The following is a 25,987-nucleotide window of genomic DNA, read 5'->3' on the forward strand; positions in this document are numbered from 1 at the left end:
CTAGTTAATGCTTTGCATATTGTAGCTCAAAACTTACAATATAGCATCAAGCACCCATATGTGTGCTAGGCCGAATGTGCTTACAATTTCACAATTATTCTTCAACATCTTCTTCTTTAAACAAACTTATTCATCACTTCCTTCATAACCAAAACATCATGTGCAAACATATATATACATATATGAGCATGGCGAATTTCAAGGTGTCCATAGCCATCCAAAACACAAATTTTAACTAACATGCAAGAAGCATGAACCATGCTCATGAATGCATCATGGCGAATATGACAATCATGCTCCTTTTCAACTTCAATCATGATAAAACAAAAGAAAGCTCAAAATCTTACTCAAGAGTAGACAATCCATCATTGCATGCATCATCATCAAGCTTCACACTTAGCATGCAATGGCTTTATCACCATAACAACTTTGGCCAAATACCATTTCCATGGCTTAACAAAGATTTGAGCCATGGCTAACATGCACATCAAGTTAGCAACCAAAACATGCATGAAACTCCTAACACAACCTCATACATACCTTAATCTTGATGCAAACTTAGCCAAATCTCCTTCTAGATCTCTTCCAAACCAAGCATGAAGCAAAAATCCTCTTTCTTCCTTAGTTTTGGCTCAAAGAAAGGATGAACAAAATTTTTTCTTTCCTTCTCTACAACTCACGGCAATGGGGGATTACCACACTCACACACATTTTTTTTTTCATTTTTTATCACCCATACACCTTTGTTTATTATTTCACCCTAATGCACCAACAAAACATGTTTCATGACATGTTTAGCCCATCCTCCTTGTCATGGCCGCCACCACCTATAAAGGGGGAATTTGACATGCAAGTCCATTATTTTGCATGCATGCTTTAGTTAGTCATCACACATTTCCTATCATACTTTCAAAGTTCATTACTAAGTCCTTTCTTGTGGAATTCACCCTTATAACACTAAATCAATCATCATAAAATGTCATACATGAGCACACACATATTATAGGCATCAAAATAAATTTTTAATTATTTTTATGCCTCGGTTTTGTGGTCCCGAGACCACCTTCCGACTAGGGTCAATTTTGGGCTGTCACATGGCATGTATAGGACTACCCTATTGTAGAAGGTCATGTACCTTTCGGTTTTATGTAAGCTTGGATAGCCATGCGAAAATGGCTTAGATACGTTGTTAGTATGATTCTATAATCATTTGTATGATGATCATTATGGGGTATGGAATGGTTTTGAAAAGATTAGCCATTGGAATGGTTAATCATGATCACACTTGTGCTATGTATGCAAAAAGGGCCTATTGAATCGTGGAAATCATGAAATAGGTAAAGGTTACCTTGAAAACAGATGCTGGCAGCAGCAGTGGTGTGGTTTTGAAAAATCACCAAAATTTTTAGGAATGGTATTAAATAGTGAATAAGTTATGTAAATGAACCTTGATGAGTCTACTTTCATATGGAAGAAACGAAACGATCATAGGAGTTACTTGTTAAGAGATATTAAAGTTATTGTGAGACAGGGCCAGAACGGTTTCTGGGTCCCCTGTCGCGACTTTAAAAATTTTCTATAAATTATCCAGAAATAATTAGAAGTCATGCCTTATATGTAAAGATTCCATTTTGAGTCTAGTTTCATTAGAAACAAACGGCACCAGTATTAAAGCCCTGTACAGAGAGATGTTCAAGTTGTAACGCGCGAAGGTCAGAGCAGTCGATCCCTGTAACATGGGTGAATTTAACTAATAAACTGTACCAATTAGCCTGACCAAAAATTCTATAAATAAATCCATGGAAGGATATATGAGTCTAAATTCAGGGAAAATTTATGGAATCAGTTTCTGAGTTTTGAAACTCGAGATATGATTTTTAAGGCGATAAGGACGCAGTTTTCCACTGTCTGGAAATGCCAAATTGGTCGGTACTTTAAGAAGATTTAGCTCGTCAACCCCTCGCGTCCGACACGGCGATGGTCTCGGGCTCGGGGTGTTACAATTTATTGGTATCGAGCTACGGTTTAGTCGATTCTAGGACTACCGTGATATGTTTGGGGTCTAGCTATACATGCCATTAAATGATGAATTGATAGTGTGGTGATTTCGACAATTTGAGTTTGTGTTTGTTTATAGCAATGGATCCCGATCCCAACCGAGCAATAGCGATGATGTGGTGAGTGTGGCGCTGCTCCCATGGAAGGGACAGCGCGCGGACTCTCAACCTATGGCCAGCAATCCGAATGATGAGGCTAGGCAAGCCTTTTATAGTGTGATGAATGATTGGTTTAACCAATACATTCGAACTAACACGACTGCTCCACAACCTCCATTCCCGACAAATGCAACCCCAAGACCTACAAGACCTCCCAGAATCGACCAAATAAGGTCAAGTAAACACCCAATCGATAGGATTCGAAAACATGGGGCCACTTGAATTTAAAGCTACGGATGATGACGATGCCGAGCAAGCTGAATTTTGGTTGGACAACACTATCCGGTGCTCGATGAGCTATCTTGTACACCGATGAGTGCTTAAAGTGTGCCATCTCCTTGTTACGTGATTCCGCCTACTATTGGTGGAGTACTCGACTTGTGGTGCCTAGAGAGCAAGTGACTTGGGAGTTCTTTCAAACCGAGTTCAAAAAGTATATCACCGAGATTCATCGACCGAAGCGAAAGGAATTTCTTGATCTTAAGCAAGGCTCTATGTCGCCATCGATCACGAACGAAAATTTGTGAGGCTTAGCCAGACGCGAGAATGCATTTCGTCCAAGCTATTATGTAAACGCCGAGGATGGGCTGAATGATGATATAAGGATGTTCGTTGGCATTCTCGAAATACGAGAGTTCAGTAGTACTTGTTGAGCGAGCTTGTAAAGTCAAGAGCTTAGGAAGGAGAAACAAAAGTTGATGTGGGAACCGGAGAATTCGAAAAGGTCCTCGGAAAGTCTCTTCAACAGCATCAAGAGATTTCGAGATGATGTGAGCGGTCTAGAGGCGCCGGGCTTTTCTAGACGAGATCGCGGTCGACCTCCTGTGACCACACGAGTCACTTCGATCGCTGATGGTGGAAATGATCGCCGAGAGAGAGCGGAGTGTCTCGCATTGTAGCAAATGGCATTCGGGAGTCAGAGGTTCCGTGATCGCTCTGCTATAAGTGTGGATCGGTGACCACTTTATCAAGGATCGCCGAGGTTGCTTGAATAAAATGTAAGTCAAAGTGGAAACCCGGTGCTACCATCGCCGAGGTAGGCCATCCGTAAATGCGGCAATGCTAGTGGCGGTCGAGAGGGTCGAGATGCTACAACGAGACCCGAGGCTCAGACTCTGCTAGGACTTATGCCATATGCGCACGCCGAGGATGCCGCCTTACGGATGTTATTACCGTACTTTCACTCTTTTCGATACTAATGTGATTGCTTTGATTGACCTGGTTCTACTCATTCTTATATATGTGAAACCTTAGCATCCAAGAAGACTTTGCCTATTGAGTCTATTGAGTTTGTAATTCGGTGTCAAACCCTTGGGTCATTACGTGCTTGTCAACAAAGTGTGCAAGAAAAGTCCCTCCGGCGGACTTGATGCTTTTGCCGTTCGATGAATTCGACGTTATTCTTGGTTTGGATTGGTTGACCAAGCACGATACGGTTGTAAATTGCAAAAGCAAGACTATCGATCTGAGGTGCGCGAATAACGAGATAATTCGGGTTGAGTCTACGGACTTAAAGGGGTTGCCACCGTAATATCGCAATGTTGGCCCGAAATATGTAAGAAAAGGTGCGAAGCGTACCTTGCGTATGTGCTCGATGACAAGGAGTCGAAAAGAAACCGAATCGATGCGTGGTTTGTGAATACCCGGATGTTTTCCACAAGAATTTGGGTTTACCACCTGTTCGGGAAATAGAGTTTGGCATTGAATTGGTACTGGTACCACTCCAATTTCGATAGCTCCGTATCGTATGGCAATCGACGGAATTAAAGGAGTTGAAAGCTCGGTTGCAAGAATTGGTGGATAGAGGTTTTGCCCGCCGAAGTTTTTCGCCTTTGGGTGCGCCGGTGTTGTTTGTGAAAAGAAGGATGGGACCATGAGGTTGTGCATCGACTATCGTCGACTTAATAAAGCGACGATAAAGAACAAATATCCGTTATCAGCGTATTGATGACTTGTTCGATCAACTGAAGGAGCCTTAGTGTTCTCGAAAATAGATTTGAGATCGGGCTATTATCGATTCATGAATTCGAGATTCTGGACGCACTCCAAGACCGCCTTGAGCGAGATATGGTCACTACGAGTTTCTAGTGATGCCGTTTGGACTTACTAATGCCCTCGCCAGATTTATGGATTTGATGAATCGGATCTTCAAACCATATTTAGATCGGTTCGTAGTCGTATTCATTGATGACATCTTGGTCTATTCAAGAAATGAGACCGAACATCTTTGAACACCGAGGTTAGTGCTTTGCAAATTCTACGGGATAAGCAATTATATGCTAAGTTCAGCAAGTGTGAGTTCGTTAAGAGAGGTTAGCTTGGGGCATGTGATATCTCGCATCGGGCATTCGAGTCGACTGAACAAAATTTCAGCCATACTTAAGCTGGAAGCCTCGAGAAATATTACCGAGGTTCGGAGCTTTTGGGGCTTGCTTGGTTATTACCGACGATTTGTAAAGGTTTCTCAACGATAGCCACGCCAATGACGGCTTACTCCAAAAGGATGTTAAGTTCGAATGGACGGAGAAATGTCAAAAGAGTTTCGATCAACTGAAAACTTATTTAACTGAAGCCTTAATTCAAGTGCAACCCGAATCTGGCAAAGAGTTTGTCATCTATAGTGACGCCTCCCTACTTGGGTTAGGTTGTGTATTGATGCAAGAAGGTCGAGTTGTGGCCTATGCGTCGAGGCAATTAAAGCCACATGAGAAAAATTATCCGACCCATGATCTCGAATTGGTCGCCATCGATTCGCCTTTAAAGATTTGGCGACATTACTTATTTGGTGAGAGGTGCCATGTGTACTCGGATCACAAAAGTCTCAAATATTTGATGACTCAAAGAGACTTAAATCTGCGACAAAGACGTTGGCTCGAGCCGTTAAAGGACTATGAGCTGGTCATTGACTATCACCGGGAAAGGCGAATGTGGTTGCGGATGCCTTGAGTCGTAAATCATTATTCGCTTCTGAGCGATGAATGTGCACTTGTCCGCTCGATCGACAACGTGTTAGTAGCTGAATTGAAAGCCAAACCATTATTGATACATCAAATTTGTGAGGCTCGGAAGGTCGACGATGAGTTGGTTGCAAAGCGGCCGAGTGTGTTCGAACAAGGAATCGGAGTTTCGGATCGATGATGACGATTGTTTGAGGTTCGAAGTCGTCGTGTGTTCCAAAGAATTGAAACTTATTCCGATAATTACGAACAAAGCCCATTGTAGCCAAATGGCAATCCACCCGGGAGTACGAAGATGTACAACGATTTGAAACGTCGGTTTTGGTGGCATGGTATGAAACGAGACATCTCAGACTTTGTTTCGAGGTGTTTAATATGTCAACAAGTGAAAGCGGAACATCAAGTGCCTTGAGATTACTTGGTGATCACGATACCCGAGTGGAAATGGGATCGAGTCACAATGGACTTCGATCCGGACCGCCATTGTCGATGAGTAAGAAGGATGCGATTTGGGTTGTTGTAGATAGATTGACTAAGTCGGCTCACTTTGTCCCCGCACGCACGGATTTTTCAATGGACAAATTAGCCGAATTGTACGTTCTCAGTTGTGAGATTACACGGGTGCCTATTTCTATCGTGTGGATAGAGATCCGAGATTTACCTCGCGATTTTGGAAGAAGTTGCAAGAAGCTTTGGGTACCAAGTTGCATTTCAAAGACCGCCTTTCACCCCCAAACCGATGGTCAATCCGAGCGGATAATTCGGATACTTGAGGATATGTTGAGATGTTGCATCCTCGACTTCAATGGTTCATGGGAACGGTATTTGCCTTTGATTGAATTCGCTTATAACAATAGTTTTCAATCAAGTATTAGGATGGCACCTTACGAGGCTTTGTACGGTCGTAAATGCCATACACCATTGTTTTGGACTGAGCTAGGTGAAAGCAAAATTTTCGGGGTGGATTTGATTAGAGATCTTTGAGCAGAAAGTGAAAGTAATCCGTGAAAGTCGAAGATAGCCTCCGATCGTCGAAGTCGACGCGGATCTGAAGCGTAAGGACATCGAGTATCGTGGGAGATAAAGTGTTTCTCAAGGTTTCGCCTTGGAAAAAGATACTCAGATTCGGCCGTAAGGGCAAGTTGAGCCCAAGGTTCATTGGACCATATGAGATATCCGAGCGAGTCGGTCCAGTGGCATATCGTCTAATTTTGCCCCCTGAACTCGAAAGGATTCACGATGTCTTTCATGTTTCGATGCTTCGACGCTATAGATCTGATCCATCGCACGTGATTAGTCCATCGGAGGTTGAAATTCAAGCCAATATGAGTTATGAGGAAGAACCGATTCGTATCCTATCACGTGAAGTGAAAGAGTTGCGAAACAAGCGGGTTCCGCTAGTGAAAGTGTTATGGCTCAAACACGGGATAGAAGAAGCTACTTGGGAAACCGAGAACTCTATGAAAGAGCGATACCCAACCCTATTTACCGGTAAGATTTTCGGGACGAAAATTTCTTAAGTGGGGAGAGTTGTGACAGCCCAAAATTGACCCTAGTCGGAATGTGGTTTCGGGACCATTAAAACCGAGGCATAAAAATAATTTAAAATTTATTTTGATGCCTATGATATGTGTTAAATTGTGTGTGACATTTTTGATGATTTGATTTAGTGTTATAAATGTGAATTTCACTAGAAAGGGCCTAGTAGTAAACTTTGAAAGTATGATGGGAAGATGTGGGATGACTAGTTGATTATGCATGCAAAAATAAGGGATTTGTATGTCAAATTTCCCCAAAAGAAGCATAGTGGCCAGCCAAGGTAGGTGTTGATGGGCAAGGTAAACATGTTTCCAACATGTTTGGTTAGTGAGTTATGTATGAAGAAATAAAATAAGAATTAGCATTAAAGAAATGAACAAAAAAAAAAGATGCGCCTGGATGCCCTCCATTGCCGTGCAACTAAGAAAGAAAACAAAAAAATTTTGTTCATCCTTGTTCTCTCCTTTTTGGCCGAAAATACTAAGAGGAAGAAGAGATTTTTGCTTCATTTTCTTTGTTTAGAAGAGATCTAGAAGGAAATTTGGCTAAACTTGCATCAAGAGTAAGGTATGTATGAGGTTGTGTTATGAGTTTCATGCATGTTTTAGTTGCTAACTTGATATTCATGTTAGCCATGGTTCAAATCCTTGTTATGCCATGGGAATGGTATTTGGCGAAAGTTGTTATTGTGTTAAAGCCATTGCATGCTAAATGTGAAGCTTGCTAATGATGCATGCAATGATGGATTTTCTACTCTTGAAATTTCTTTGTAGCCATCTTGAGTAAGACATTGAGTTTTCTTTTTGTTTAACCATGATTGAAGTTGAAAGGGCATGATTGTGATGTATTCGCCATGATGCATTCGTGAGCATGGTTCATGCTTCTTGCATGTTAGTAAAATTTGTGTTTTGGATGGCTATGGACACCTTGAAATTGACCTTGCACCTATATGTGTATATATGATTGCACATGATATTTTGATTATGAAGAAAGTGATAAATATGTTGTTTAAAGAAGAAATTTGTTGAAGAATGTTGTGAAATTTGCATGTACAATCGGCCTAGTACACATATGATGTGAAAATCTTGCAATTTATTGTTGATTTTGTGCAAGTATGACTAAATATAATCGGCCACATGGGGGAATTATTGTGCATGCATTCGGTTAGAGGCAAGCTTAATGATGCCTATTCTTGACTTAGGTAATCGGCTACCTTGTTGTGAGCTAAGGCCGAATGTGTGCGTAATTAAAGAAAATTGACTAAAGTGCTTAGTTATGTGATGTTGAGTCAATGATATGTGTATTCGCCAAGGCTAGCAAGCGAGACTTTAATGAATTGAATTTGTTTGAATTAGCTCAAGAGCTTAGAGGGCCACAATTGGATAAGGGAAGGAAAAAGTGATCGATTAGCCGTCGGTTGCGTTCGACAACATCCGAGGTAAGTCCTCAAGAAATGACCCTACTCGAATTACGTGAAATGAAATATGGATGTGTAATGATTATTGACTTATGTGTGTATGAGTATTTGAATGATACCGGGCTAAGTCCCGGCGATTATGCAAGTGATATGTTTGTGTTTGAGCCTTAGTAACGAAAATGGAACATGGATGTGTAATGATTATTGATGTATGTGTGTGCATGAGCAATTGAATGATATCCGGCTAAGTCCGAAGACATTTATGCTAGTAATTATATCCGGGTTAAGACCCAAGGCCATTGTGCTAGTGACCACATCCGGGCTAAGACCAAGGCATTCGTGCAAGTTGTTAAATCGGGCTAATACCAAGGCATTTGTGCAAGTCGTTCTATCAGGGCTAAGACCAAGGCATTCGTGCATGTGGTTATATCCGGTGTATTCGAAGAAGCTTGGGCTGAAGGTGAGCGTTGGTTGCTGTAATAAATTTAATTAGTACGCTCGAAAAGCCCAAAGGAAAAGGTATGTTTATATGTGCATTGGAAAAGTCGATATGTTTGAGTAACACTCGTTCAATCGACTAACGAATTTTCAGCTATTGAATTGGTTGATATCTTGTGAAAGTATACAATGATGAAGTGTGAAGTAAGTATGATTATGTGAATGTGTATTAATGAAATGATTCATTTGGCTATGTGAATGTAATGCCTTAGTTAAAGCTGATTTTATTGCTTGAGACTTACTAAGCATAAAAATGCTTACCCCGTTGCTTTGGCTCTGTTTTATAGATTTTGCTCGTTAGCGATCGGATTCGGGATTATTAAAGTCGAAGTCATCTACACTATCAAAGCCTCCATTTTGGGTATAATTTTGGTTGAACTTTGAAATGGCATGTATAGGACTACCCTCATCAGTAGAAGGTCATGTACCTTTCGGTTTTATGTAAGCTTGGATAGCCATGCAAAATGGCTTAGATACGTTGTTAGTATGATTCTATAATCGTTTGTATGATGATCATTATGGGGTATGGAATGGTTTTGAAAAGATTAGCCATTGGAATGGTTAATCATGATCACACTTGTGCTATGTATGCAAAAGGGCCTATTGAATCGTGGAAATCATGAAATAGGTAAAGGTTACCTTGAAAACAGATGCTGGCAGCAGCAGTGGTGTGGTTTTGAAAAATCACCAAAATTTGTAGGAATGGTATTAAATAGTGAATAAGTTATGTAAATGAACCTTGATGAGTCTACTTTCATATGGAAGAAACGAAACGGTCATAGGAGTTACTTGTTAAGAGATATTAAAGTTATTGTGAGACAGGGCCAGAACGGTTTCTGGGTCCCCTGTCGCGACTTTAAAATTTTCTATAAATTATCCAGAAATAATTAGAAGTCATGCCTTATATTTAAAGATTCCATTTTGAGTCTAGTTTCATTAGAAACAAACGGCACCAGTATTAAAGCCCTGTACAGAGAGATATTCAAGTTGTAACGCGAAGGTCAGAGCAGTCGATCCCTGTAACATGGGTGACTTTAACTAATAAACTGTACCAATTGGCCTGACCAAAATTCTAGAAATAAATCCATGGAAGGATATATGAGTCTAAATTCAGGAAAATTTACGGAATCAGTTTTCGAGTTTTGAAACTCGAGATATGATTTTAAGGCGACAGTGACGCAGTTTTCCAGCCTGTCTGGAAATGCCAAATTGGTCGGTACTTTAAGAAGATTTAGCTCGTCAACCCCTCGCGTCCGACACCGGCGATGGTCTCGGGCTCGGGGTGTTACACCAAACCTATTTACCGGTAAGATTTTCGGGGACGAAAATTTCTTAAGTGGGGGAGAGTTGTGATAGCCCAAAATTGACCCTAGTCGGGATGTGGTTTCGGGACCACAAAATCGAGGCATAAAAATAATTTAAAATTTATTTTGATGCCTATGATATGTATTAATTTGTGTGTGGCATTTTTGATGATTCGATTTAGTGTTATAAAGGTGAATTTCAATAGAAAGGACCTAGTAGTAAACTTTGAAAGTATGATGGGGAAATGTGTGATGACTAGTTAATCATGCATGCAAAAATAAGGGATTTGCATGTCAAATTTCCCCAAAAGGAAGCTTAGTGGCCGGCCATGACAAGGGTTATGGGCAAAGAAAACATGTTGAAACATGTTTTATTAATGGATGATGAGGGAAATGATTTAATAATTAAGTTGTGGGAAGAGAAGAGAAAAAAAAATGTGTGTGAGTGTGGCATTTCCCCCCCCCCATTGCCGTGTATGTGAAAGAAAAACAAGAAAAAAATTGTTCATCCTTGTTCTTTCCTTCTTGGCCGAAAATACTAAGGGAGAAGATAGGAGTTTTGCTTCATGCTTGGCTTGGAAGAGAACTAGAAGGAGATTTGGTCATACTTGCATCAAGATTAAGGTATGTTTGAGGTTGTGTCATGAGATTCATGTTTGTTTTGGTTGCTAACTTGATGTGCATGTTAGCCATGATTCAAATCCTTGTTATGCCATGAAAATGGTGTTTGGCCAAGGTTGATATTGTGTCAAAGCCATTGCATGCTAAATGTGAAGCTTGTTGATGATGCATGTAATGAAGGATTGACTACTCTTGAAATTTCTTTTTAGTATTCTTGAGTAGGACATTGAATTCTTTGTTTAACCATGACCAAAGTTAAAAGGGTATGGTTGTGATGTATTCGCCATGGTGCATTCATGAGCATGATTTATGCTTGTTACTTGATTGGTAAAATTTGTGTTTGGATGGGTATGAACCCCTTGAGATTCGCCTTGCACCTATATGTGTGTATATGTTTGCACATGATGTTTTGGTTATGAAGTAAGTGATAAATATGTTTGTTTAAAGAAGAAAATGTTGAAGAATGGTTGTGAAATTGCAAGTACATTCGGCCTAGTACACATATGATGTGAAAATCTTGGAATTTATTGTTGATTTGGTGCAAGAATGACTAAGTATAATCGGCCATATGAGTGCTTGATGCTATATTATAAGTATTGAGCTACAATATGTAAAGCATTAGCTAGTAAAATGTGTGCCATTCATGTGTGGTGTTAAACATGTAATTGGCCTCAACATCAACATGCATAATCGGCCATGAATGAGTACCTAAGAGGTTGTGTTGTTCGCCATGAGTAAGCATGTTGAAGGCTTTGTATGTTGAGTCGATTCATGAATTCGTACTTATGTGACTTTAATGTCTAGTGAATATATGTGGGCTAAGTGCCTTGAGTTCTTCTTTTCGATACTCAAATGATTGAATCAAATTATTTGTTAAATTAAGCTCAAGAGCAAGGGGACCAAATCCGATAAAGGGAAGGAAAAAGTAGTCGAATAGCCATCGAATCGTTCGACAACATCCGAGGTAAGTTTTCGAGTATCGAAACTTAGATTTTGATTCGATTGAATGAAGTAATAAGCAATCGAAATTGTGCCTTTGTATGTGGCCATTGAGCCGAAATGATATTTTTGTTAAGTGAATTGTGCATAAAAGTTTTGTTGTGAAAATGAAACAAAGATGTGCATGAATGTTCGAGTGATATCGGGCTAAGCCCAAGGCAATTGTGCGATTGTGATATCGGGCTAAGCCCAAGGCAATTGTGCGAGCTATGATATCCGGGTTAAGCCCAAGGCAATTGTGCGAGTTGTGATATCCGGTTAAGTCCGAAGGCATTTGTGCGGGTTACCATAACCGGGCTATGTCCAAGGCGTTTGAACGAGTAGCTATATCCGGTTAAACTCGAAGGTATGTGATTCGAAATTTATAAGCTGCTGGAAAATTTTCAGTTAATGCACTTGTGAAATTCCCAACAAGATATGTTTTGTGTGTGCTTTGCACACTATGAGTAAGTGCGTATGAATATTCGCCCAATGATAAACAAGCTATCGGCCTTAACTAAGCCGTTGTTTGTGTATGAAAATAAGAGTTGGGATTGTGAAGTAAGCATGTCTTTGAGAAATTGTGCATATGAATTATTGTTTAGCTACTTGAATGCTATGCTTTGGTTGTGTGTATATTATGGCTCAAACTTACTAAGCATAAATTGCTTACTCCGTTTCTTTGTTTCTCTGTTTATAGATTTTGCTCGTTAGCGATCGGATTCGGGATCATAGAAGTTGAAGTCAACCACACTATCAAAGCCCCTTTTGGTACTCCTTTAGTTGAGTTCGGATATGGCATGTATAGGACTACCCTCGGTTGTTTTAAGTACTTGTGTTGTATATGTGTACGGCCATGCGAAAATGGTTCGTAATAGTGGAGTATGGAATTAGACCATTTGTGGTTTGTAATTATATATGGTTTCATGATGTGATTATGGATTGGAATGGGAGTGTTGGTCACATGATCAACCATTGGAATGGCTAAATATGATCATATGTGGACCTAAGTATGACTAGACTATAGTTGATCCATGGGAACTACAATATAGGTAAAGCCTACCTTAAAAACAGATGCTGCCAGCTGCAGTGACGTGGATGGGGAAAATCACCAAAATTTGTAGGAATGGTGTTAAATAGTGAATAAATTATGTGATCGAACCTTGACGAGTCTATTTTCATATGAAAGTAACGAAACGATCATATGATCAGTATACCGAGAGTTATTAAAGTTCTCGTGAGACAGGGCCAGAACAGTTTCTGGGTCCCCTGTCGCGACTTTGAAAATTTGCCATAAATTATCCAGAATGAATTAGAAGTCATGCCTTATATGTGAAGATTCCTTTTTGAGTCTAGTTTCATTAGAAATAAACAGCATCAGTATTTAAACCCTGTACAGAGAGATATTCAAGTTGTAACGCGCGAAGGTCAGTGTAGTCGACCCCTGTAACATGGGTGACTTTAACTAATAAACTGTACCAATTGGCCCGACCAAAAATTCTAGAAATAAATACAGGGATGGATATATGAGTCTAAATTCAGGGAAAATTTACAGAATCAGTTTCTGAGTTTTGTAACTCGAGATATGCTTTTTAAGCCAACAGTGACGCAGTTTTCCAGCTTGCCTGGGAATGTCAAGTTGGTCGGTGCTACAAGTGGTTTTGGCTTGTTAACCCCTCGTGTCCGACACCGGCAACGGTCTCGGGTTCAGGGTGTTACATGTATTGAAATGAATATTTTGGCTGCCTATTGAGCTGAGAAAATGTGGTCATTATGCTTGTAAATGCTTGTGTTTTTAAGGTGGAAAAATGGCTTTGCAAATAGCCTATTTTTGTCCACACGGGCAGGGACACGGGTGTGTGTCTCAGCCGAGTGCGACACACGATCACGCTGTACGGCTGTGTGTCCCTTGGGGTACCCTTTTGAATTAAAGTCAGTACACCCTACAGGTTTGACACGGCCTAGACACATGGGCATGTCTACTAGCCATGTATGGTACACGGGCTGGCACATGGGCGTGTGGTCGACCGTGTGACCCAGACCCAAGTCAATAACCTCCCTAATTTTCCCATGGCCTGGCACACGAGCATGTCCTCAGCCGTGTGACACAAGTCAGTATGTATGCCCTATTTTTACATGATCTAAGACATGGTGTGTTTACTAGCCGTGTGAAGCACACGGCCTGTTCACACGGGCGTGTGACATTTGAAATGTTGAAATTTTTCTAAGTTTCGAAAGTTTTAATATGTTAACGATTTAGTCTCGAATACATGATTAAGACTTTGTATGCTTGATTTGGGTAAATATTGAATATGAATGAATGATATTATTGAAATGAGATGACATTTGATAAATGATTGTTTTGATTTGAGTTATAAGTTCGGTAATGCCTTTTAACCTATTCCAGCGACGGTTACGGGTTAGGGGTGTTACAATCCTTCAGCTCGTTTTGGTATAAATAACAACTTATTTTGGTATAATGGCATGTATAAGCTATCTTGGCCAATGTTGGCATATAATTGGTTGTTTGTAACCTAGCCATTGGAGTGGGTAGTAATGGTATGTGTTATCTGTATATATATAAGGTTATATAATGATTAATATATGTGTGCTTGGTATGGTTAGATTGAAATATGGTAAAATATATGTTTTACAAAAGGCAAGTTTGAATACATAAATACATGTGATGATATATTATGCATAATGTTAATGTTGGCTTTGTTTTAATGTCTTGAATTGATTGGTATTTATATGCAAGTATTGATGTAGGTTGAAGACAATTTGGATGAGAAAAGTGGCCATGGAAAAGGGCTTATTTTCGTCCATATGGATAGACACATGGGAGTGTCTCAATCATGTGTGACACACAACTATGTGCATGGGCGTGTAGTTTGGCCATGTGTCCCCTACATATTAAAAATTGAGACACAAAATGCTCAGAATTGGTCAGACGGGTAGAGACACGGGCGTGTGTCTTGGCCATGTAAAACCTGCACTTAATTTTTGAAAATAAAATTGTCCACACGGTTTAGCACACGGGCGTGTAGCTGGCCAAGTGACCCAAGTCAGAGAGTTACATGTGTGACACCCCTAAAGTGACCCCAGTCGGAAAGTGGTTTCGGGACCACAAAACCGAGTCATAAAAATAATTAACCATTATAGTTGTTGCTCATTATATGTACATATGCATGTGTGAAAATTTCATGTTTGAATTTTGTTAATTGTAAGTGAATTTTATCAAATAGGACTTATGTGAGAAAATTTAGAAATGTGCTAGGCAATTGTAAAGTGGCCTAATAATGCATGTTGTGAAAAAGATGGGTTTGCATGGCAAATTACCCAAAATTAAGCATAGTGGCCGGCCATGCTATGGGTGGAAACATGTTGGAAATATGTTGTGTTAGTGTGTTATGTTAGAAAGAATAAAATAAGAGGTTAGTATTAAAGAAATGAAAAGAGAGGGGTGATGAAAAAAAAAAAAAAAGTTGTCTCACCTTGCTCCTCCATTGTTGTGACTTGGGGGAGGGAGAAGAAAGTTGGGTTGCTTTAATTTTTAGCTTAGAAGATGGCAAGAAGGAGGAAAAACTATGATTTTAGCTAGTTAGGTAGCTGAAATTTCAAGTAACTTGGTAATCCATCGAAGAAGAAGAAGAGGGCTGTAACAAAAAGAAAAATGGAGACAGCTTGCATGTTGGAGGAAACTAAGGATTTAGCTTGTTTAGGAGTTGTATCCTAAGTTGGTAAGTTTTCCAAGCTCTCCTCTATCTTTAACTTTGTTTTAAAGAAAAATGATGATGGATTGTGGTTGGAAGGCATGAATGTGGGTTGTAGAAAAGAAAAGCTCTTAGATTAGTTGTAAAAAAAATTACTACCGTCCAATTTTGTGCCTTCGTTATGCTGTCCAAAATTTGAACAAATTAATGGTTCTATTTTCATGCCGATTAGGGGTTGATAAATTGAGTTTAATATCTAAAATATTATGTTAATCTTACTAAGTTTCAATTGTTAGTAGTGACGTAACCATTTGACAATTAAATGCATAAACGACTACTGGAAATTTCAGCTTGAAAACAAATTGTTCCAGCATGTAAATGCTGATTTGAATGTGCTGTAAAATGTGGAGAAATTGGTCTACTGCATGCTTGAAATAAAAGAAAATAATGCTTGCTGTCCAGATTGGAATTTTGCTAGAAGGTTGAACAATTGTTGTTCAAATGAAATTTTGGAGTGTTTAATGGACTCCATGTTGCTAAAATTTACATGAATAGAAATTTCTAAGCTTAAATTGTAAGAAATTGAGTTGTGTGGTTTAAATTGTCAAAGATGCATTTGGCAATTGATTATAATTTGTTAAAGGGTGTAAAGTATTGATAGTTCTAAATGGTACATAGTTAAATGAAGATGGAAGCTCGATAAACTTTTATTTAGAATGGAAGTAGGAGAAGTGTGTATTCGGCCGTGTTGTGATTGAGTTGAATTTGAATGGTGATTAAGTGAATAATATTAGTTAAGTACTTAAGCAATCTATTGTTTTACTTAAGCTTAAGAGCAAAGAGGATCAAAGTCGGATAGGGGAAAAGAGAAAGTAAACGAATAGCCGTGGACATCTAATCGTCGACCACTTCCGAGGTAAGTTTTAAGCGATTAATCGTTGAGTAAATTCAATCATAATAGGACATAATGAGTTGATTTGATAAGATATGATGTGGCCATGATATATCTTAAACTCAAATGGTAAGTTCATAGGTGTTTGGACTTGGAAATTTAAGAGCAAATTGTAATAATTTGCTTTGGACAGCAGCAGTAACGTGATTTTAGAAAATCACTATAAATTGTTGGTGTGGAATTATAGGCTGAACAAGATATGTAATCGAAGCTTAGTTGGTCTAATTTCTTATAAAAGAGACCGTGGAAGCAAAGAAATTTCCTATAAAGAGATATTTAAAGTGTACGGGACAGTGTCGGAATGACTCCAAAATCCCCTGTTCTGTTTTTGGAAAATCATTATAATTTGTACAAAAATGGTTATAAGATAAGATTTATATGCTTAGACTCCTTAATGAGTCTAGTTTCAAATGGAATCAAATAGAACACATTATGAATTCTGTACAATGAAAAATTTGATTCAGTAGCGAAGAGTGGTCAGATTAGTCAAACAGTGAAACAGGGGAAACTTTAAGAAAAATCTGGTATTGATTGGCCAAACCTAAAATTCTGAAAATTTTATGGGTGAAAGATACATGAGTCTACATTCGGGGAAAATTAACGGTAATTGATTTTCAGTTTTGTAGCTCCAGTTATAAACAACTTAGTGACTGTTGGTCAGGAAAACTGCTTGTAGTGAATATGTGATTTTGTTGTAAACTTCAATGAAACTATTTGAGTTGCTTATAAGCTATTGCTGAAATTGATGTACAGGAAAAATATGAAATATGTATGATATACATATATGTGTGATAAGGCCGAATGGCCAATGTGATGAATGTGAAAGTGCATATGTGTGATAAGGCCGTATGGCCAATGTGATGAATGTGAAAGTGTATATATGTGATAAGGCCTAATGGCCGATGTGATGAATGTGAAAGTGTATGTATATGTAATAAGGCCTAATGGCCAATGTGGTGAATGTGAAAGTGTATGTATATGTGATAAGGCCTAATGGCCGATGTGGTGAATGTGAAAGTGTATATATATGTGATAAGGCCTAATGGCTAATGTAAAATATATGTGTGATATGCATATGTGGTAAAGCCGAATGGCTAATGTGAATGTTGTAACATGTGATTAAATGTAAATGAAACTTGAAAATGTTCCGGTGAGACCCGATGACTACGTGTGGAGATTATGACCGGTAAGACCCGATGACTACGTGTGGAGATTATGTCCGGGTAAGACTTCGTAATAAGAATTGCTTATAAATATACATAATGCGAAAGGTTAAACAGTATGTACTCCAAGTTTATATGTGAGCTTGATTTAAACTAAACCATAAGGTAGTTATGTGATGTATACGAGAGCAATCTATGAGACTATTCCTATGATTATGATGAGATGTGCATATTCGGATAAAGGGTGGTATACCGAAGGAAGAGTGAAATAAAAATACGAACAACTATGTTATAACTTGATTGTTATCTGTTGACACTGCTTGAAACTTACTAAGCATTGTAATGCTTACTCCGTGTACTTTGTTTCCTCTGTTTTATAGATCTCATTTGGAAGCTACAGTGCTCGGGGATCGTCAAAGAACTAGTCACACTATCACTATCCTTTGTTTGGTACTGCTATGTTTTGGAATATCTTATGGCATGTATAGAATAGACTAGTAGTGAGAGGATATCTTGGTTAATGTATAGGACTACCCTTTTGTTGTAGGTCATGTACCCTTCAGTTTTGTGTAAATTTGGATAGCCATGCGAAAATGGCTTAGATATACTTTGATCATAGCTTTATAATTGTTTGTATGTTGTTTGTCAAGAGGTATGGAAATGTTGGTAACGGTTAGCCATGGGAATGGTCATTCATGATCACTTTTGGTATATGTATGACAAACTCTAGTTGATCCATGGAGGATCATGAAATAGGTAAAGTTTACCTTAAAAATAGATGTTGGTAGCAGCAGTGACGTGAATGTGAAAAATCACTAAAAATAGTAGAAAGGGAATTAAATAGTGAATAAATTATGTAGTCGAACCTTGGTGAATCTATTTTCATAGGAAAGTAACGAAATGATCATATGAACAGTATGTTAAGAGATATTTAAGTTTTCGTGAGACAGGGCCAGAACGGTTTCTGGATTCCCTGTTCCGACTTTGGAAATTCATTGTAAATTAACCAGAGATAATTCGGAGTCATGCCATATATGTATAGATTCCTCTTTGAGTCTAGTTTCTATAGAAACAAACGACATCAGTATTGAAGCCCTGTACAGGGAGATATCCAGGTCGTAATGTATGAAGGTCAATGTAGTCACACCCTGTAATAGGGGAGACTTTAACTAATAAACTGTACTAATTGGCCTGACCAATAATTCTAGAAAAAATTTGTAGATGCATATATGAGTCTAGTTTCAGGGAAAAATTACGAAACTGGTTTTCGAGTCTTGGAACTCAAGATATGATTTTTAAAGTGACAGTGACGCAGTTAGCCAACTGCCTGGAAAATTTTTAAAATGGACTGTGAAAGTGAATGGTTTAAGCCGTTAACCCCTCGTGTCCGACTCCGGCAGCGGACTCGGGTACGGGGTGTTACAACATGGGTATAGGCACGAGATACGACACGGTCATGTACCTCACATCGAATGCCCACACGGCTTGAGAAACGGGTGTGTCACTTGGCCGTGTAAGCCACATGGCCTACCCACACGGGCGTGAGTCCCCTGCATCTAAAAATAATTTTGAAATTTTGCAAAAAATTTTTGAATTTTTGATTTAGTCCCAACTTGTTTCTAATGCATAAATTGGGCCTCGAGGGTCCATTTAAGGGACATTATGGTTGAATATGATTGGATTCGGATATGAATAGTAACTGACATGAATTAATTATATTTGTTCTATAAACTTCGGTAATGCTCTATAACTCTGTTCTAGCGACAGATATGGGTTGAGGGTATTACAAGTGGCATACCATCATGACGCAGTGTGATTGGATAGATGGACTCATGTAGTCTTATTGGTGTGATTGGTTGGATGGAATTGGTGTGTAATGCATGGGGGTAGAATTTGTTCTGATATGATATGATGTCTTGATATGATATAAGTTCTGGAAATATGATATTCTGACTTGATATATGCTTCTGGTATTGTGCCATTCTCATATGATATTTGTATGTGTGAACATTATAAAAAAAGTTTTGTGTTGGTTTTTACGTTTGTGTATGTTATAAGGGAATTCTGTTTTATGAGCTGAATGACATACTGGACTTTTAGCTCACTTATTTGTTAATAAATTTCAGGTGAACTACATACTTAGGACCGGATGGCGTGCGGAAACTAGAATTTTTTATCGGTTAAATACATAAGTTGGTTTATGTTTTAATATTTTTGGACTTTAAATTTGTTTTGGGCTTTGCTCCTTGGTTTTTGCGTTGTTTGTTGGATTTTGGTATTTTAATGTTAAACTGCAAAATTGTTTGATTTACCAAACTAAAAATTTAGTTTTTCAAAATCAAACACTCTAGAAATTTCTGCTACAAAGATTAAATAATCACTTAAGTGTTTTTATGTAAATAATTAAATAGTTTTTAATGAATGTTTGACTTAGTTTTAGAAATGATTTGCCATCATTAATATTTTTAAAACACATTATTTCGAATTCAAACTCTAGGTTTGAGATAAGTGATTTTGGAATTAAATTTTACTGAATATTTGTGAAAGTTTTTCCGAATTTTATGTTTTTGAAACGCACACTAAATTTAATTAAATCGAAAGTTTTTAAACGAGTTAGTGTAATTTCTCAAGATCCAGTCATAATGTCTAGGTCGGGTTTGAGTGTTACATATAATGTTAAAAGCATTTATACAAACTATAAAAATTGATATATTGTAAATTAAACACTTTACTCTCCCTATTCAAATTTCAGTTTTATTTTCTTAATATTCAATAAACTGATTATAGAAAAATGTATTGCATTGGATTAGATTATAGAAAATATTTATAACATCTTATATATGAAACACAAAATTACTTATTATATAAATAATAAAATTTTTATTTAAAACTAAAGTAATATAATTTTCTATTAATATTTTAGTTAATGAAATTATAATAATTTAAATATAAAGTAGTTCAATGTAAAATGTAACCTTTTATTTATTATTATATAAACATAAAATAACAATTCTTATTTATAAATATGATTATTATGAATCCTTTTATCAAGTGAATTTATTAAACAAATATTTTCATTTATTCTCTCAAAAATTTTATTTATAAATAATAAAAATATTTAAATTGACAAATTTAGTTATATAATGAATAGCAAATATCGTATTAATTAGTTGAATTTTTTTAAAATTTGTATTTTTATAAATTATAGATAGATAGATTAAAAACTAATAAAGATTAAATTAAATTATTAATTTTGATAAAAATAATTTTATATTTAACTAAGTAGCAAAAGTACCACCTATCTTAATGTTGCCTAATACGTGCACATAATGTACATATTTTGGACCCAAATTTTTAGCATTTGCCATGATTCTTAGGTGAAATATTGCATCGTAGTGTAGATTATTTATTTCGAGTCTCAATTGTATTCATTTACTATTTTAATGTTTTCCTTTATTTTATGAAGTTTTAGATAATTGTTAATTTAGATGCTTTTGAACTTGATATAGGTTCATGAAAGCTTAAGGCTTAGGTTTTGGGACCATCGATGGATTAGACAAAGAATCAAGGGAAGGCATAGCTGAAAACGAGAAGTTTGGAGCTCTGGCATAACTTTTCAGGCCCTCGCGGGCGAGTAGTGATGCCCCCGCCTCAGCCAACACCCTAGTGTGAGAAGTGGCCAAGCTTCATAGAAACCCTCATGTCACCTGACGCTCCAACGCCAAAAGTTGCGCACCCCTGCACCAATATTGGCGCTCCAACGTTGATTCCTTCTGTTTTGCGTCAAAATTCTATGCTTTGATTGTATTTCAAGGGTGTTTTGGTTATTTAAGAGTTTTACGACCTAATTCAACTTTCTGTAACCTAATTTGGGTTGAACAAATATTATAAATACTTTATTTTGAGAGGGAATTAGGACCGTTGGCTATTTAGAGATCGAATAGTTTTTTTTGTTCACTGTGCCTTCTTTTGATTTTATGGCTTGCTAAACTCCCATTTTCTAGTCAAAGGTTTTAGTGATTTTTGTTTTAATGAATTTGTGAGACTTATTGCTTTAATTCTTCTTTGTTCTTTAATATTCCTGCATGTTCTATTTTAATTACAATTGCTCAGACTTATTGAATGTCTAACAAGTAGTCAATAGCTTAGAATGATTGTTATGTCAATTGGAATAATTAAATCTGTAATTGTTTAATCTCTTCTAATATTAGTGACAAACTGCATAACTCATTTATGTCATAGTTTAAGTTTATATAGTGTGGATGTGTGATCTAGCTTAAATGAACCCCACTGAGGTGAGTTTGTTGGTTAGAATTAGACCTCTTACATTCTTAATGCTGCTGGTAAGTTAAATCTTGGGTGTTGAGTTACTGAGATTATTTATTAGTTAGGAAGTAATTTCAAACGAGCTGTCTCTTGGTTACCAAACAAGTAAGGAGAGATTAGTTACCCTACGCTGAGTCAGCAACTAGAATTAATTTATTAAAGACATAGAAGTAATATTTATGTCGATGATCGAATTTATAAATCAAACGGAGATTTACCTCTGATTAGAGTTTTTTCCCATTAATATTTTGAAATCTTTTAATAATTGTTTTCTTCAATCTAAGTTGTCAATTTAAAATTGATTTTAGTTTAATTTTAATTTTGATTTTATAAAACTCATTTTTAATTTATTTTTATTGTTTTTGTTTGAAGAAAATAAATTTGTTACTGATTTATGTAGATACGACTGTACTTATTACTTATATTAATTAATCTTTTTCATGTAGACTTATCATCACCGCTTAGATGATCTAAAAATAAATTTTAATGAAATATGCCAATAAATCACAAATTCATATGCAAGAAACTTGGAAATAAAGCATCTGATGTCGTGAAGCTGACGCTACTACTATATAATATATATTTTGAGTGGACTAATATGTTAAATAAAGAGGTAGTTAACTGAAACAAAAAGAATGTAATAATAATGCAGGAGTTCGCGATGCAATGAAGTTGAAACTATTAATATATTAATGAAACAGGTAGTTAATTGATGCCAACTGAATGTAATAATAATCACAATAGTGATTTCATATGAAAGCAATATCTTAGTCAATCAGGCATGTAACTTTGCTTTTCTTGTTCTTTTAATTAGCTTTTCTTCAATTATTTTTTTACCATTTCTATATTGGAACAAAGGAAAAGTATTTTGAATCAAATTAACAATGCAACATTGATTTTCGAGATAATGTAACATTTAATTTTTAATTTTCGTAGGAGGAAATCAAGCGAAATATGCGAGATCCAATGATAATTATAACAAGCTTTTTTTTTTTTTTTTTTGCCCTGCATACTCTTAGTTCTCTTCCCCACTACTGATAAGTATAGGGTGTAACTTATAAAAAGAAGGAAAAAAAAGAGTATTGTGTAATAATAAAAGTACTGAATTTAAAAAAAAACTGAAATTAAAATTTTAGAAATATTTTTATTTGAAGGAAGAGTCACAAACTTTTAAAAATTATTATTTAAATGAGTAATCACAGTTCTTAAAAGATTAATCTATATGAATAATAAAACATACATTAAAAATACCTTAATTCTATATTTAAAAAAGGTTCTTACAAATTCATCCTTATAAATACCAAAGAAATGTTGAAAATGAGAAACAAAACCTTAACCCTTGGATTTATCAAATGACATATTTCGAAGATGTAGCCTCGCGTTTATACATGGATGAACAAGTATGGTAAGACTGGCTTAAAATTATTATTATTTTTCACCTGATATCCAGTTCCTAAAATTATTATATCCACAATTAAATTTGCATGTTTTCCCCTTTTTCAGTGACACCATAACCCATCTCTAATTAAGAATAATAACATAAATTAATTACATAACTAATCCTACTTATCAAGTAATAACAACTTGGACTCCGCTAGCTGAAGTGTTTATGGTGAGGGAGGTTCTTTCTTGGCTCAAGTCGGAAGGCTACTCTCATGTGATTCTCGAAGGTGATTGTATGGAGGTTTTTATTGGGCTTCGTACGGCTTTTCTTAATTTGTCTGAGTTCGGGGTTTTTCTCCAAGACTGTCATTGCTTGCAGATACATTTTCAAAGTCTTATTTTTTGCTGGGTTCGACCAACTGCTAACCGGGTCCACCATACACTTGCACGGGCATCATTGGATCATGTGAATCCGTCTGTTTTTGTTACTATCCGAACATGTCTTTTTCCTGTCTTGAATGCCAATGTTTAACTAGGTTCTAATGTGGAAAGGCTTTAGGCTTGAGTTTAGTTTGCCTTTCCTATTTGCTTTTTTGTTCTTATTTCGAAATCTTAATGAAGTTTTAATTTAAAAAACCAAAACAGCTTGGACTCAAGTACCTAAGCCCATAATCCGAACAGGCCTGTATCAGATATCTTTGTATGAACCGAAATACCTCGTATCAAGTGTAAGGCAGGATTTGTTGACCAAGTATATTTGTCTGTACGGCTGTAACTTTTAGATTGACCAGATCTCCCACTTCAAAGCGTCTGTTGTCAGTCCTGCCCTTGTTTGCTTGCTACTTTATCCAGTTTTGGGCTCCATTAAGATGAAACTTTAACAATTTGATTGCTGCCTAACGAGCTTCCAAGCTTCTATCTACACTTTCAAGCTTAGAATCGCTAGGCAAATGTGGCAGATACAATCGGGTTCGCTAACCATATACTATTTCAAGGGGATTGAATTAGCCAAGGAATGACCACCGCTCGACCATGGGAACCCATCTCGCCCATTCCTTAGCCCTTTCAGCAGTCATGCATCACAAATAAGTTTCCTAACACCTTTTTTACCAATTTAGTTTAACAATACGTGATAAGTCCGTTGATGGTATGAAGTTGATTATGCAGTTGTAACCTCTAAATTCGAGATTAGGGTATAATATCTGCCATATACCTATATGTAAAAATAGAATGTCGATAATAGAAAGAAAAAAGAGAAAAATAAAACATACAAATTTTACGTGAAAACCCTTTTGGGAGAAAACTAAGAGTAGAAGAAAAAAAAATTCACTATGTTGAATTTTAATAATTATAAGGAGTATAGACTGCGTCTATTTATAGGTTTAGAAAACTTCTATACATATTCTTCTTGTGCAGCAACACTATATTCATACTTATTGTTTAAGAAATTCCCAAATATCCAAGTACAAAAGTCTCAAAAAGCTTGATATGATAGAAGTAATTCATAGGTTTAATCCCATACTAAAAAGATAGTAGTTTCTTAAGCTATTCATCAAAAGTGTCCAAAGATCCAATGCGTAATAGCTAGCCATCACTTCTCAATCTCAAAACCATCATGATAGAACAAGTTAGAAACAAATCTTTAACATTTGAAAAAATATTTGAAATTATAAGGTAAAATCATTCACCAACTATTCATCCACGGCTGTCACGGGGAAAAATAAGATGCTTATAAGAATTGATGAGAGACGATAGGCTAATGATGAGACTTATGGGTTTGGCGTTATTAGTCAGGAGGATAGCATTCTAGGGGAGGCTTCAGTTGGCTAAGAGTGAAGGGTGTGGAAGATGTAATAGTAAATATACATAGGCATACTCATGATAAGGGGGAGTTGGTGGATAGCTCTATGGATTATGTTATGGATCATGATTAAATGAGGAGTGAAGATGTGCCTGGTGTGAAGGGTCCAGTTCCTTTATTGGGTGTTAACTGGTCTGAGCTACGGGATGTGGGTAATATTGTGATCCATAGCAATGGGTCGATGGGGAAACTGGTAGAGAATGAGGATGCTAGGACGATTGTGTCTCCTACGAGTAGAAAGGATAATCTTGACATCTTCTTCCCAAACTACATTGAGACGAATAATGGAACGTGAAGATTTAGAAAGATGAAGCTCCTAAACGAACCGAAAGGGCAAGTCGTTAATACAAAATAGAAGAAAAAGTTATCGAAAGGTCATAAGTCTAAGGTTGATAAAAGTGAAGAGCAGAAGAAGGTTGAGAGTTGTCTTGTAGCTAATGTGTCACTTTAGTTAGTGACTTCAGAAATCGAAAAAAAAAAAGTAATCTTAAAAAGGCGATGAAAACGTTGCAGATTGGGCAGCTGTTGGGTATGCAAACGGATGGCAATGATGAACTAATTGTGAAGGATCTAGCTTGCATATTGGAAGCCAGAGAAATTTGGCGAATATGTCTAGTGATTGAAGTTCCAATTTGGTTTGAGGAATGCCTTGCGACTTGTTTTTCTCGGATCATTAAAGGTGTCTTTTAACAGCGAAGTTAAGAGTTCTAAAGAGGTTGATTCATAACTCAAGGGTGAAATGATGTTATTTCAATTGTATGTGCCCATTGTTGGATAAAACAATTATTTATATAAAATAAAATAAAATAAATAGTTTGTATTTAAAATATCAAATACAAAATACCAATAAATAAGATTAGAAAACCAGAAATCGAATAAAGAATCAGATTTTAGTAGATGTTGAGGTCTGTTTTACACAATTTTCTTAAGACAGATTCGACCACTCTTACTGTGGAGAAACGTTGGTCGATTGTCTCCGAAGATACAACAACACGATGATTGAAGCAGTAGCACCTTTGCAGAGATCAATGAACAAGCGTAACCTTCTTCTATTATCAG

The sequence above is a fragment of the Gossypium arboreum genome, chromosome 13 (assembly GCF_025698485.1).
Source record: "Gossypium arboreum isolate Shixiya-1 chromosome 13, ASM2569848v2, whole genome shotgun sequence".
NCBI lineage: Eukaryota > Viridiplantae > Streptophyta > Magnoliopsida > Malvales > Malvaceae > Gossypium > Gossypium arboreum.